The sequence below is a fragment of the Limanda limanda genome, chromosome 10 (assembly GCF_963576545.1).
Source record: "Limanda limanda chromosome 10, fLimLim1.1, whole genome shotgun sequence".
NCBI lineage: Eukaryota > Metazoa > Chordata > Actinopteri > Pleuronectiformes > Pleuronectidae > Limanda > Limanda limanda.
The window spans coordinates 2,979,698-2,993,628 of record NC_083645.1 but is presented as its reverse complement, the minus strand read 5'-3'; the positions used below and the strand labels follow the sequence as shown (position 1 = coordinate 2,993,628).

The following is a 13,931-nucleotide window of genomic DNA, read 5'->3' as shown; positions in this document are numbered from 1 at the left end:
ATGTGAAACATTACTATTATACTTGATTAGAATATTTTTTGATGGCATGCAATTTTTGGATAGGTCTTTGCCTTGCATTTAAATTGACAACAGTTAATGTAATTGTTATTCATGATAGTTGATGAGACTTTTGTCCTATAATATTGCTAACCGTAGTTAAACAGTGCCTTTGAATACTAAGTTTCATATGGTAGCAAATTCTAATCATGAATAAAATCACTAGAGTAGCCTTAAAGTAATGTTGTACCACTACTTGACAGAAACTTAATTCTGACACAAATGCTAAGCTCCAGCTGATGAATGTCATGCTGCATAATGGTTCCATAGAACTCACCTTTACAGTCGAAGGTGTCAAGTGGTTACCCAAAGTAGGAGCTCCAGCTGATGAATGTCATGCTGCATAATGGTTCCATAGAACTCACCTTTACAGTCGAAGGTGTCAAGTGGTTACCCAAAGTAGGTTAAACCTGAGTGTGTTGAGTGGTACTCAGGAAGTAAGAAAAACCAGACAGTGTGTATATATTGACCTCACACATAACTAAATACCTGACAAGTCCCCAGGAGGTGGTACCTGGTCCGGTTGTGAACTCTACTTTGTCTGATTGATCATTTGAAGCCACATTCTTTTTAAGGACCACTCCAGGATACTGCTTGATTTTTCTCAGCTCTGTACACCTAGAAGAAAGGGTGGATCCCACAATGCAATCATTTGTAGCAACTTCCATTAAATTTAAACAAGGAAATAAAAGATACAGGATTGTTCTGCTAATGATAGATAATGTGAAACATTACTATTATACTTGAACAGAATATTTTTTGATGGCATGCAATTTTTGGATAGGTCTTTGCCTTGCAGTTGAATACTTTAAATTGTTGATGCCTTTGCGGAAAACAATATTCACAGCAAGCTATTGCTCAATTTCACGGTATAATACAGTATTTTTCTTTTTTAAGTCAGACTTGAGTTTAATTTTGTTGCTTGAGACCGCCCACAACTCATATGAAAGAAATCATGTTCCATCAAGTCCCACCGGCTCATTTAGCACACAGTCAACGCAATGAAATCAAAAAATATTGTAGATCAGTGATTTTATTCACGATTGAAGGAAGTATAATAATATGATGATAAGACGATTTTCACCCAGAGTCTGACCCTGCCAGCACTGAAGTGGAAAGAGTATATATTACCACCTGCTGGTTACCTCCTGCCAACATGCATCATAATCCATTCCGCTCCTGTGGTTAACTTAACAAGGTAATTGTGATATGCAAATGTTTTCACTTAAGTCAGCTAGTCTACTCTCCTTTAGCTGCTGAGGGGACAATGTTTATATCTTTATGTTAAACCACATTAACAGTAACTTGTCAATTTATTTGATTTTCTTAGCCACAGGATTTAATTTCTCAGCAGTCAAATCAACAAACGAATTAAGTTAGCTAGCTTAGTCACTCACATGTAGCTAACTTTTGTTAAACATATACAGTACCAGTCAAAAGTTTGGACACATCTGCTCTTTCAATGTTTTTTCTTTATTTACATTTTTTCTAGATTGCTGATTAATATAGAAGACATCCAAACTATGAAGGAACACATATGGAATTATGTGGTAAAGAAAAAAAAGCTCAACAAACCAGAATATATTTTATATTTTATATTCTTCAAAGTATCCACCTTTTGCAATATAGTGTATGTGTACGATGGAGATGATAAACGCATATGATTAACTCATCATCCTAACTTCCCAGACAAATACATGACATTCAGCTTTACTAATAATTTAAAAAACTGATAATATTCTCAATTTGTCAATAAATAGCCATGTTTGTATGATTGAATGGTCACTTAGATCAGGGGTTCCCAAACTTTTAAGCCTGCGACCCCCAAAATAACGGTGCCAGAGACTGGGGACCCCCAACGACACTGGAGGTGGTTTATAATGTTGCGCACAGCCACGCACATGCACTGTGCGTGCGTGCGTCTGGCCTGCTTGTGCATGTCTGCTCAGGTAGCCTCTCCTTCTAACCTTCGCTAACCTGTGTCGTAAGATAAAAAAAGGAAATGTATTTTTTTGTGGAGTAAAAAAATGGGAGAAAAAAGAAAAAACTGATGGGAAATGTGTAAGCTATTTTATTTAGTGACTCTTATTTTGAAGAGGGATTTTACTGGAAGGGTTCCGTACTAAACGGCTGCTATGTCTCCTGTGTCTTCTTTAGGCTGAGGCCTTATTCAATACAACAACTAAACGCTCGGCTACAATTGCATGGTTTTATTCTAATATCAACTCATATGTATGGAAGCCCATTTCCGCCACTGTGATGAAAAAAAAAAAATTGGTATCTCATAATTATGAGATACTATCTCATAATTATGACTTAGCATCTCATAATTATGACTTAGCATCTCATTATTATGAGATAGTATCTCATTATTATGACTTAGTATCTCATAATTATGACTTAGCATCTCATAATTATGACTTAGTATCTCATTATTATGAGATAGTATCTCATAATTATGACTTAGCATCTCATTATTATGAGATAGTATCTCATTATTATGACTTACTATCTCATTATTATGAGAAGTATCTCATAATTATGACTTAGCATCTCATTATTATGAGATAGTATCTCATTATTATGACTTAGTATCTCATAATTATGACTTAGCATCTCATAATTATGACTTAGTATCTCATTATTATGAGATAGTATCTCATAATTATGACTTAGCATCTCATTATTATGACTTAGCATCTCATTATTATGACTTAGCATCTCATAATTATGACTTAGTATCTCATTATTATGAGATAGTATCTCATAATTATGACTTAGCATCTCATTATTATGAGATAGTATCTCAAAATTATGACTTAGCTTCTCATTATTATGAGATAGTATCTCATTATTATGACATAATATCTCATAATTATGACTTACCATCTCATTATTATGAGATACTGACTGCAGGGTCTGTCATGCAAGTCAAATGTTGTATTTCTGTTACAGTGGCGGGCGTAGTTATCATTAACTCAAACCTTAACTTGACTTCACTGAGTTCCCAGCCTCTCTACCACTGCTCACCTGCTCTGCTGCAACCCGCCCACAGTCAGACACTAAGTCATAATTATGAGATAGTATCTCATTATTATGAGATAGTATCTCATAATTATGAGATGCTAAGTCATAATTATGAGATGCTAAGTCATTATTATGAGATGCTATCTCATAATAATGAGATACTAAGTCATTATTATGAGATACGGATTGTGGGCGGGGCGCCACAGAGCAGGGAACCCGAGGCTGAGCGGGTGCGGGGACAGCAGCCTTACTCGCGGAAGTGGGCGACTGTGCATCGATACAGAGACATAACAGGATCGATCCATGTTTTCTGCTCCGTTCATTGTCTTAGCGATGTGCTGCCGCTGAATAATTATAACAAGCGCTGCTCCAGCATCAGAACAGACGCTCATTAAAAGTCCGGTCGTCCTGTGTGTGTCTGTGTCTGCTTCCGCCTCACTTCCCTCTGACCCGCGCTCACTTCACACTTTAACAATAAACACCAGCACCGATCACAACTTATTAGGACACGTACAGGACTGATGTTAACTTTGTGTTTGTTTGAGTTCATGAAACACGTGTTGTGTGGAGCTGGGGACTACGTGCACACGGTGTTTAAACATGTGTTTCGTAACGTGAGATGTAACGTGACGCGCACAGTACAGGACCGTCAGCGTTAAAGTGACGGAGCGATCCGAAGTCTTGATCGGTCATCATCGAATAATTACTAAAAAATACATGTGATTATCAGTTTTAGTGAAGAGGAATAGAGACAAGCATACACACACACACACACACACACACACACACACACACACACACACACACACACGCAGACTCGCATGACAGACCCTGCAGTCAGTATCTCATAATAATGAGATGCTAAGTCATAATTATGAGACATTATGTCATAATAATGAGATACTATCTCATAATAATGAGAAGCTAAGTCATAATTTTGAGATACTATCTCATAATAATGAGATGTTAAGTCATAATTATGAGATGCTAAGTCATAATTATGAGTTACTATCTTATAATAATGAGATGCTAAGTCATAATTATGAGATAGTATCTCATAATAATGAGATGCTAAGTCATAATTATGAGATGCTAAGTCATAATTATGAGATAGTATCTCATAATAATGAGATGCTATCTCATAATAATGAGATGTTAAGTCATAATTATGAGATACTATCTCATAATAATGAGATACTAAGTCATAATAATGAGATGCTAAGTCATAATTATGAGATACTATCTCATAATAATGAGATGCTAAGTCATAATTATGAGATACTATCTCATAATAATGAGATACTAAGTCATAATTATGAGATGCTAAGTCATAATTATGAGATACTAAGTCATAATAATGAGATACTATCTCATAATAATGAGATGCTAAGTCATAATTATGAGATACTATCTCATAATAATGAGATAGTATCTCATAATAATGAGATGCTAAGTCATAATTATGAGATAGTATCTCATAATAATGAGATACCAATTTTTTTTTTTTTCATCACAGTGGCGGAAATGGGCTTCCATACATATGTATTATACAAAAAAATTTTTTTTTTTTTTTTTTTTTTATAAAAAAAATAAATAATTGTATTTTTTTTTGGGAATGCATATCGCGACCCCGCCTCTGTGTCTCGCGACCCCCCCCCCACTTTGGAAACCCCTGACTTAGATAGATGTATAGCGACATGCCTGGTGGGCGGAGACGGAAGTCCGTGGTAGTATCACCACCCTTACAGGACGTGCTCTCAGAACAAGCGCTCCTTGACTCGACACAGAGGAGGTGACCGGAGAGAAAAGTTCACTTCTGCGTGCGCAGGTGGATGAAGCAGGTGCTTATAAGAAGGTAAGTTATGCTGACATTACATCGTGATTTATTATAAGTGAGCTGAGCCAATTTGATTTAGATGTAGCATGTGGTCAAAGAAACGTTTTTTTTAAACTGGTAAAAGCACACATTAACATGAGCCTGGTAGCTTAACTTAAGTTAACATTAAGTTAAATGTGAATTATCACAATGCTTTGGACGTTACAAAGCAATAATTATAAAGCAACAGGTTTTGTGCCTTGCTGATTTTTACTCACTAGGGAGAGCCAGGAGGGACAGCTACGTAGCTAGCTAGCTAGGCCGTTAGCCACGTGCTAACATTAATCTGCCCGGCACCTGGCTGGTTAAACATGGTGGGTAGTAGACTATGGTTTGTTTTATCATTAACTTCAGTTACTTGAATGAATAAGACACAGAAACAGTGTGATGAATGTGACACAAGAAAGCTCGGTTTCAAGTGTAACATGCTATCTATCACAAAGCAGCATTTTGCTGAGGGTTGTGTTTAAAGTTCATGTTGAATTCGGGCCTGCGAGGCAGCCATTTTACTTAATGACGTGGTGATGGGGTAGGGCACACCAAGTCACATCTCTGTCATGCTGCTGTTTTTTCCAAGTAAGGTTATAGTGATTGGGAATGGGTAATTTTTTTAGTCAGCAGCAGCATCCTGTTACCCTGCAGTGGTCCAGATTTGATTGTCTTAACATATAATTTTTTGTATATGTGTAAGATGGCTTTAAAGCTCAAGATTATTATCTGTTTGGATTAAAACTGCACTATATTTGATTATAGATATATGACTATGGAGGGACTGAATGGCCTTGGAGGAAAGAGGTTCGTCACAATTGAGTTGCTGAATGTCAGTGTGAAAGGGATGTTTGTTTGCTGAAATAATATATGTATTGGCTTAAACATCAGAGAGATGCTGAAAATATTTATTTTCTCAGAATTTAACTAAATCTGGGTTTTACCTGTCTATTATTTTAAGTTTTGCCTTTTTTAACTTTGCAATCTGTTATGAACATAGAGCCTTGTACATTTTTGGGCTATACAATTTAATTTATTGTATTTCATTTGTTCATAATTTAGTCTTTCACTCTTTCCTGTTGAAATCATTGAACTTGACGTCTACGTACCAATGAACGGTAGATTGATTTTGAGTCAAATACAGGAAATATATCAGTATTGCCTTCACTCTCAAGTGTTGTTGTCTTTTGTTTCTGCCTATTGCTATTGTAGCTGAATTGAAATAATGCTCCTGCTCATCAGCTGCTCAATAATGATGTTTAACTCATTCTTCAGGTGGCTGGACATTCAACTGTTGCTGTCATTGACACTTTTGAAGCTGATATCGCCATGACTCCTGAGAAAGATCCTCAGAGACCATCATTCTTCAAGAACCAGGTACTGATTTTGTGTCTGAATTAATTGTATTTAATGTCGTTACTCTTTGCTCATTGTAGAAGTGATTGAACTTAAATCTACATTTTGTTTTTTATTTATTCAAATGTATTTACCAAGCACATGTTGGTTTTAGTGGTTTTATGGGGTCAAGTCAGGGTCCTTTTAGAAGACCAGTCTCAAACACACCAGTCAGGTCTCTTGTTTTTACCACGGCAGGTGATTCATAAAGTTAACATTAAATTACATATATTTGATATTGTCTGTCCTTAAACTTAAAAAACACCATGTAAGACACATGTCTTTGGACTTGAGCTGAGTTTGCATTCTACCAGTCATACCAGTTGTTATTCACAGGTCAATTTCAACCTTCCAGACTCCACCTTAACTTGTTCTCAACTGTAATGGTTCCAGCAGTGCTATAGCTGGCAATATATTTATTACAGAAATCATAGCCAACTTGAATCTTTGTAAATTTAGAATGATTTTGAGTCAGATACATGAAATATTTCTGTATTGACTTCACTCTGACATGTTGTTGTATTTTTGCATTCCACTTAGATTCCTGAAGTGTTCTCAGTGATGCAGATGATATCATTTCATTCCATCTACTTTCATACACTCTGCGGAATGTACAAGCCTCTTTTGCTGCATTGTAGTTGGTCTGTACATTTGCACGGCTTTCAACAAGCATTGAAATCTTTGTCAAGCTATGTCCAAGTTTGAGGGCAAGACTTGGGCTCTTGAATGAATTGGTTTCACTGTCATGGCCAGCTAAAAGCTTTACTGCTTGAACAACATGCAAAAAATTTGCAGGTTTGATGTGGTCTTGAATTGTCGTCAAGGGAGTGGTTTTCCTTGAGCATACCAGAAGCCTTCCCAGCTCTCTCAGTATCTGTTGAATGTATTCATGTTTGCAAACATCAAAGCCAAGACGGTTATAAAGAAGCTCACCATACTCCATAATACAGACATCAGACTTGACTGCAGAATAAACTTCATCTTGAACCATGTTGCTTAACAGCTTCCAAAATTCAACTTTCACACCAGGTGGTGGCGGTATGGAAAATGCACAGAGTGCCTGGACACCGGTTTTGGCTGCTTGCGAGGAACAAGATCTCCAACACCTGCATTTAATATCTCAAAAGTGTGCGAAGTTTCCTCTATTTCTCAAATGCTCCAGATGCATTCTGCGTTCTTTAGAGCCTTTTGGGAAGGACACAGCCTGTGCCACCTCTGGCCATGTATGGAAAGTGAACCCTCAGCCAAACCATCATGTTGGGAAGAAGAACTGTCAGGAATATTTTCTGACCAGTCAGACGAATCCTGACTGGTCTCAGGAATGTATTCTTCTTCACTGTCATCTGTGGTGAAGTCCAAAGGCTCGTCTGAATCTAACTGAATCTGGTTGTTCATCTTTAAAGAAGAAAATGATGATGTTCAATCGACGAAGAGCAGGGGAGGTGTCAAAAATGCCCCTCTGCTTATTTGAGTGAGAATTCATCTGACCCCCATGAAGATGTAAATGAAGCCCTCTCAGACCTAGAAAATAAACCGTGTCAACATTTCCGGAGGATAGAGATAAGAGGAAAAAGGTGAAGAAAGGTACCTGTGCTTTTGACCCCAGCAATGCAACAAGCTTTGGATCTGCTGGTCAGCAAACGGCAGGAATGTGGGGTTCCTCAGGAGAACATATACTTGTTTGCAAGACCCTCCGCTTTTACCTGCTACCGTGGGTCTGATTGCCTTCAACATTGATCCTGAGGGTATTAATTATTCATCTTTCTTCACATTTCTCTGCATAAAATAAAATGTATTTATATAAAGTGATCAAACAATATTTATCTCCAATATCTCACATATTTTTTTAGGGTAAAATTGGAGCACGTCAGAATCAATAAATTGCACTAACAGTTATTCTCTCCCCTCCCACCCCCTCCTCCAACCCCCACTAACTCACAGAGAATGTGCAGATGGACAGTGACACTGAGGTGGCGTGTGAGTCAGATTCACAAGGTAAGTAGTTTCATATGGCCTTAAATTTAACCATGCCTATGTATTCAAGGATGTCCTATCCAATTATTGTATGCATCTAAATATATGCATGTGCATATCTAAATGTGCATCTGACACATTTTTTCACGAGCTACTTGATTCAAATGCTGGAGGTCCTGGGTCAAAAATGTTAAGTTGATAAACCTATATTACTGACGATATGAATGAAAGATTAACTGGGAGAATGTGACTCCTACCATTGACGTGACACGGTCTCAGCTCGAGGGAAGATGTCTCACTCTGTTGGAACTACAGAAACGCTCAGTCCAGGACATTTTCAGTGATGATCTAGCTGGTATGAGAGACAGTGATCGCACCATATACTAATATTTTCTTTGTAGAAGTCTGATTTAAAAGACGTGCAGTCTATGGCTATAACTTATCACTGAAATCATCTCTTATAAGCTTAGACATGATGGCAAATTGATCATAGAATAATACAAACACACCTGCAGATTTACAGCACTGCACTTTATTAGTATAACTAATTTACAATGATGGTGTTGGCAACTCTCACCTCAGCTTTCTTTTTTCTCTTTCTCCCGTCTCTTTCTCTAAAAGATAAATTAGGCTAAGTAAAATACATTAATACATGACTGGATCTGCACTGATACAAATCCTGAATACAAATTTACTGAAGAATGACTAATACTTTAGAATTACTTTTCTTTTTGTAATTAGTTTTCTTCTGATTTTCAGAGAGTCGGGTAACATCCAGTCAGAGGGAAGAGAAAGACCCTGCAATGCCAGATGTGGGTCATAGCAATGCAGCACCAGAGCAGGGCCCTCTGACACCTCAACAAGCCTCTCACTGCCAGTCACCAAAAAGGGGAAGAGGTAAAGTTTTAAGATCGAAGTTTGTTACTGTTGAATTTAATGTTTGAGTGTCAGTGTGTTTATGTTGCTGCACTGTGTGTACAGAGCTCAACCCTTCAATTGTGAAGATATGCACATTATGTCCCAGTTAAAACTGACCTGTCTTATAACTTGTTGTGTATGATACCTTTTTTGATATTATGTTGCATCCTAAGAAATGATTCCAACTATTACTTAAATTACATTAAATTTGACGTCCTCTTAGTTGCCCCCTTGTGCGGTAAATGGTTTCCAGTCTGGTTTGGTGTATGGTTTCCAGGAATTTCTTCTTTTAATCTTCTAATCTTAAGAGTTATTTTACACAAATTGCTCCCAGAAAATCTCACTTACCCCCAGTGTTATGCCGATAGTTTAGCAGTTTTTAGATATTTGAGATTCTCTTCTGAAACTTCTGCCCAAACACCTGATAAAATAAAGGTCAATTGAATCAGAATTAGTTAAAATGTAGTTGGATTGATGTGAAACGACTTCATGCAAAGTGTCAATGCTTCTATTCTTTATACCAGTTACTGTTGATATTATTGTTATATTCATAATATGTATATTGTTGTAATATATTGTAAATACAATTATCTGGAGAAGCACTCTTTCCATTCGGCGGTAGATTTTTGTCATGCTGCACTCTGATTCAACAGCTGTTTCGGAGCTATGAGGAAAGTACTGTGACTGGCTGAGAGGATAATGAGACTTCACCTTTATCCAGCCATTGAGTACATACCATTGTGCCCATAAGCAAAAATAGCAAGTGGGCCTGGAAGCACCTACATAGTCCATGCGCACATAAAATATTGCTTTTAAATATCAATAGCTTCCGTAGAATTGATTTACATATTCTGTTAATTGTGTTTAACACAACACTTTACATGGTAAAGCTCATTATGAGTCTTTTTGTGACCTAACAGGCCAAAGTACTTATTTTGCTAATTCACTTAATATGCTCCCTCCTATCTAACTCTGATCCACACACATGCATTCTCTGGTCTCAAAATCCTTAAAATGTTACACTTTTTTGCATATTTTGCAGCTTTACAGTACCTCTTTATTGACTTTTATTCCTCAAATAAAATGTCCATAGCACTACCATAGAGAAACACAAATATTTATTTGTGTTAATTGTTTTACAGGTCGCCAACCTTTAAAGAGAAAAAAGTGGGAGACAGAGGAGATCCGTGCTGTGGAAAAACACTTGATGTACTTCATCACTTCATGCCGTGTTCCAGGGAAAAGTGATTGTGATAAGTACCTTCAACAGGAAAAAACTGCACTTAAGGACAGAAATTGGTTGGGCATAAAATTCTATGTCAAAAATCGAATCACAACTCTCAAAAACAAAGTTTAATTGTTATTTGATTTCTGTTGACACCTGTTTTACATGTGTCACATGTTAAATCATAATCTCCCTTTATCTCAGTTTATCTAATCTGATGTCATAATTTCTTGCCTATAGTCTCGTATTTCATTTTCTATAATCTTTAATCATTTAAATCTTATTGTTTTCATATTTGCAAAAAGTGTTGGCAGTTCTGTTAAGCTATAGAAGGAGTGTTCAACTAACAATTGTTTTTTTTATTGATGAACCTGTCAATAACGTTAAGTCTAACATGACTTCATTAATTAGCGTGTTTTTTTTGGTCCCTAATGCTAATGTGTATGGAGGACCATACATGACTTAAGTATAAATAAATAAATATATAAATAAACAAATAAATGCATAAGGAAATAAGTACAGAAATAAATAGATAAATACGGGAATAAATACAGAAATTACTAAAATGTCTTAAATGTACTTATTTATATATTTATTTATTTTTACTTAAGTCATGTATGGTCCTCCATAAATGTGTTGTATTCACAATATAATAAGAAAGATAATCCTCTTATTTGAAGAGATGGTACCAGTGACTGGCATTTTTGTTTGATACTTTTTTGATATCTGACAATTTACAGTAAAGTGTTGTTGTTGAAATGGCCGAAGCATCTCATTTGTAGCAACTTCCATTAAATTTAAACAAGGAAATAAAAGATACAGGATTGTTCTGCTAATGATAGATAATGTGAAACATTACTATTATACTTGAATAGAATATTTTTTGATGGCATGCAATTTTTGGATAGGTCTTTGCCTTGCATTTAAATTGACAACAGTTAATGTAATTTTTATTCATGATAGTTGATGAGACTTTTGTCCTATAATATTGCTAACCGTAGTTAAACAGTGCCTTTGAATACTAGGTTTCATATGGTAGCAAATTCTAATCATGAATAAAATCACTAGAGTAGCCTTAAAGTAATGTTGTACCACTACTTGACAGAAACTTAATTCTGACACAAATGCTAAGCTCCAGCTGATGAATGTCATGCTGCATAATGGTTCCATAGAACTCACCTTTACAGTCGAAGGTGTCAAGTGGTTACCCAAAGTAGGAGCTCCAGCTGATGAATGTCATGCTGCATAATGGTTCCATAGAACTCACCTTTACAGTCGAAGGTGTCAAGTGGTTACCCAAAGTAGGTTAAACCTGAGTGTGTGTTGAGTGGTACTCAGGAAGTAAGAAAAACCAGACAGTGTGTATATATTGACCTCACACATAACTAAATACCTGACAAGTCCCCAGGAGGTGGTACCTGGTCCGGTTGTGAACTCTACTTTGTCTGATTGATCATTTGAAGCCACATTCTTTTTAAGGACCACTCCAGGATACTGCTTGATTTTTCTCAGCTCTGTACACCTAACAGAAAGGGTGGATCCCACAATGCAATCATTTGTAGCAACTTCCATTAAATTTAAACAAGGAAATAAAAGATACAGGATTGTTCTGCTAATGATAGATAATGTGAAACATTACTATTATACTTGAATAGAATATTTTTTGATGGCATGCAATTTTTGGATAGGTCTTTGCCTTGCATTTAAATTGACAACAGTTAATGTAATTTTTATTCATGATAGTTGATGAGACTTTTGTCCTATAATATTGCTAACCGTAGTTAAACAGTGCCTTTGAATACTAGGTTTCATATGGTAGCAAATTCTAATCATGAATAAAATCACTAGAGTAGCCTTAAAGTAATGTTGTACCACTACTTGACAGAAACTTAATTCTGACACAAATGCTAAGCTCCAGCTGATGAATGTCATGCTGCATAATGGTTCCATAGAACTCACCTTTACAGTCGAAGGTGTCAAGTGGTTACCCAAAGTAGGAGCTCCAGCTGATGAATGTCATGCTGCATAATGGTTCCATAGAACTCACCTTTACAGTCGAAGGTGTCAAGTGATTACCCAAAGTAGGTTAAACCTGAGTGTGTGTTGAGTGGTACTCAGGAAGTAAGAAAAACCAGACAGTGTGTATATATTGACCTCACACATAACTAAATACCTGACAAGTCCCCAGGAGGTGGTACCTGGTCCGGTTGTGAACTCTACTTTGTCTGATTGATCATTTGAAGCCACATTCTTTTTAAGGACCACTCCAGGATACTGCTTGATTTTTCTCAGCTCTGTACACCTAACAGAAAGGGTGGATCCCACAATGCAATCATTTGTAGCAACTTCCATTAAATTTAAACAAGGAAATAAAAGATACAGGATTGTTCTGCTAATGATAGATAATGTGAAACATTACTATTATACTTGAATAGAATATTTTTTGATGGCATGCAATTTTTGGATAGGTCTTTGCCTTGCATTTAAATTGACAACAGTTAATGTAATTTTTATTCATGATAGTTGATGAGACTTTTGTCCTATAATATTGCTAACCATAGTTAAACAGTGCCTTTGAATACTAGGTTTCATATGGTAGCAAATTCTTATCATGAATAAAATCACTAGAGTAGCCTTAAAGTAATGTTGTACCACTACTTGACAGAAACTTAATTCTGACACAAATGCTAAGCTCCAGCTGATGAATGTCATGCTGCATAATGGTTCCATAGAACTCACCTTTACAGTCGAAGGTGTCAAGTGGTTACCCAAAGTAGGAGCTCCAGCTGATGAATGTCATGCTGCATAATGGTTCCATAGAACTCACCTTTACAGTCGAAGGTGTCAAGTGGTTACCCAAAGTAGGTTAAACCTGAGTGTGTGTTGAGTGGTACTCAGGAAGTAAGAAAAACCAGACAGTGTGTATATATTGACCTCACACATAACTAAATACCTGACAAGTCCCCAGGAGGTGGTACCTGGTCCGGTTGTGAACTCTACTTTGTCTGATTGATCATTTGAAGCCACATTCTTTTTAAGGACCACTCCAGGATACTGCTTGATTTTTCTCAGCTCTGTACACCTAACAGAAAGGGTGGATCCCACAATGCATGGTCTTGTCTTGTAACCCCACAATATCATAAAGACAAGTGTGTGTGTGTGTGTGTGTGTGTGTGTGTGTGTGTGTGTGTGTGTGTGTGTGTGTGTGTGTGTGTGTGTGTGTGTGTGTGTGTGTGTGTGTGTGTGTGTGTGTGTGTGTGTGTGTGTGTGTGTGTGTGTGTGTGTGTGTGTGTGTGTGTGTGTGTGTGTGTGTGTGTGGCGAGGGACGTTCACTGTCTCCCGGAGAAACGAACACTCTGTGTCCCCAGCACAGAAAGACGCGATCCACATTCGTTCACAAGTCACACAGACTGGCCTTACTATTTTCACCTTACATTAACACTTAAAGTTTAGTGCAGTGTAATTGTTTGC

The 13,931-nt window shown here is 36.8% G+C and overlaps 1 long non-coding RNA gene across 1 annotated transcript; it reads left to right on the top strand.

Moving 5' to 3' along the window:
• The first annotated feature begins 4,864 nt into the window (after positions 1–4,864).
• Positions 4,865–13,632, top strand: LOC133011270 (uncharacterized). The gene is made up of 7 exons (XR_009680739.1): positions 4,865–4,939; positions 5,714–5,755; positions 6,224–6,325; positions 7,373–8,088; positions 8,285–8,338; positions 9,077–9,214; positions 10,378–13,632. It is a non-coding gene; the product is annotated as an uncharacterized LOC133011270 (long non-coding RNA).
• The last annotated feature ends 299 nt before the right edge of the window (positions 13,633–13,931 follow it).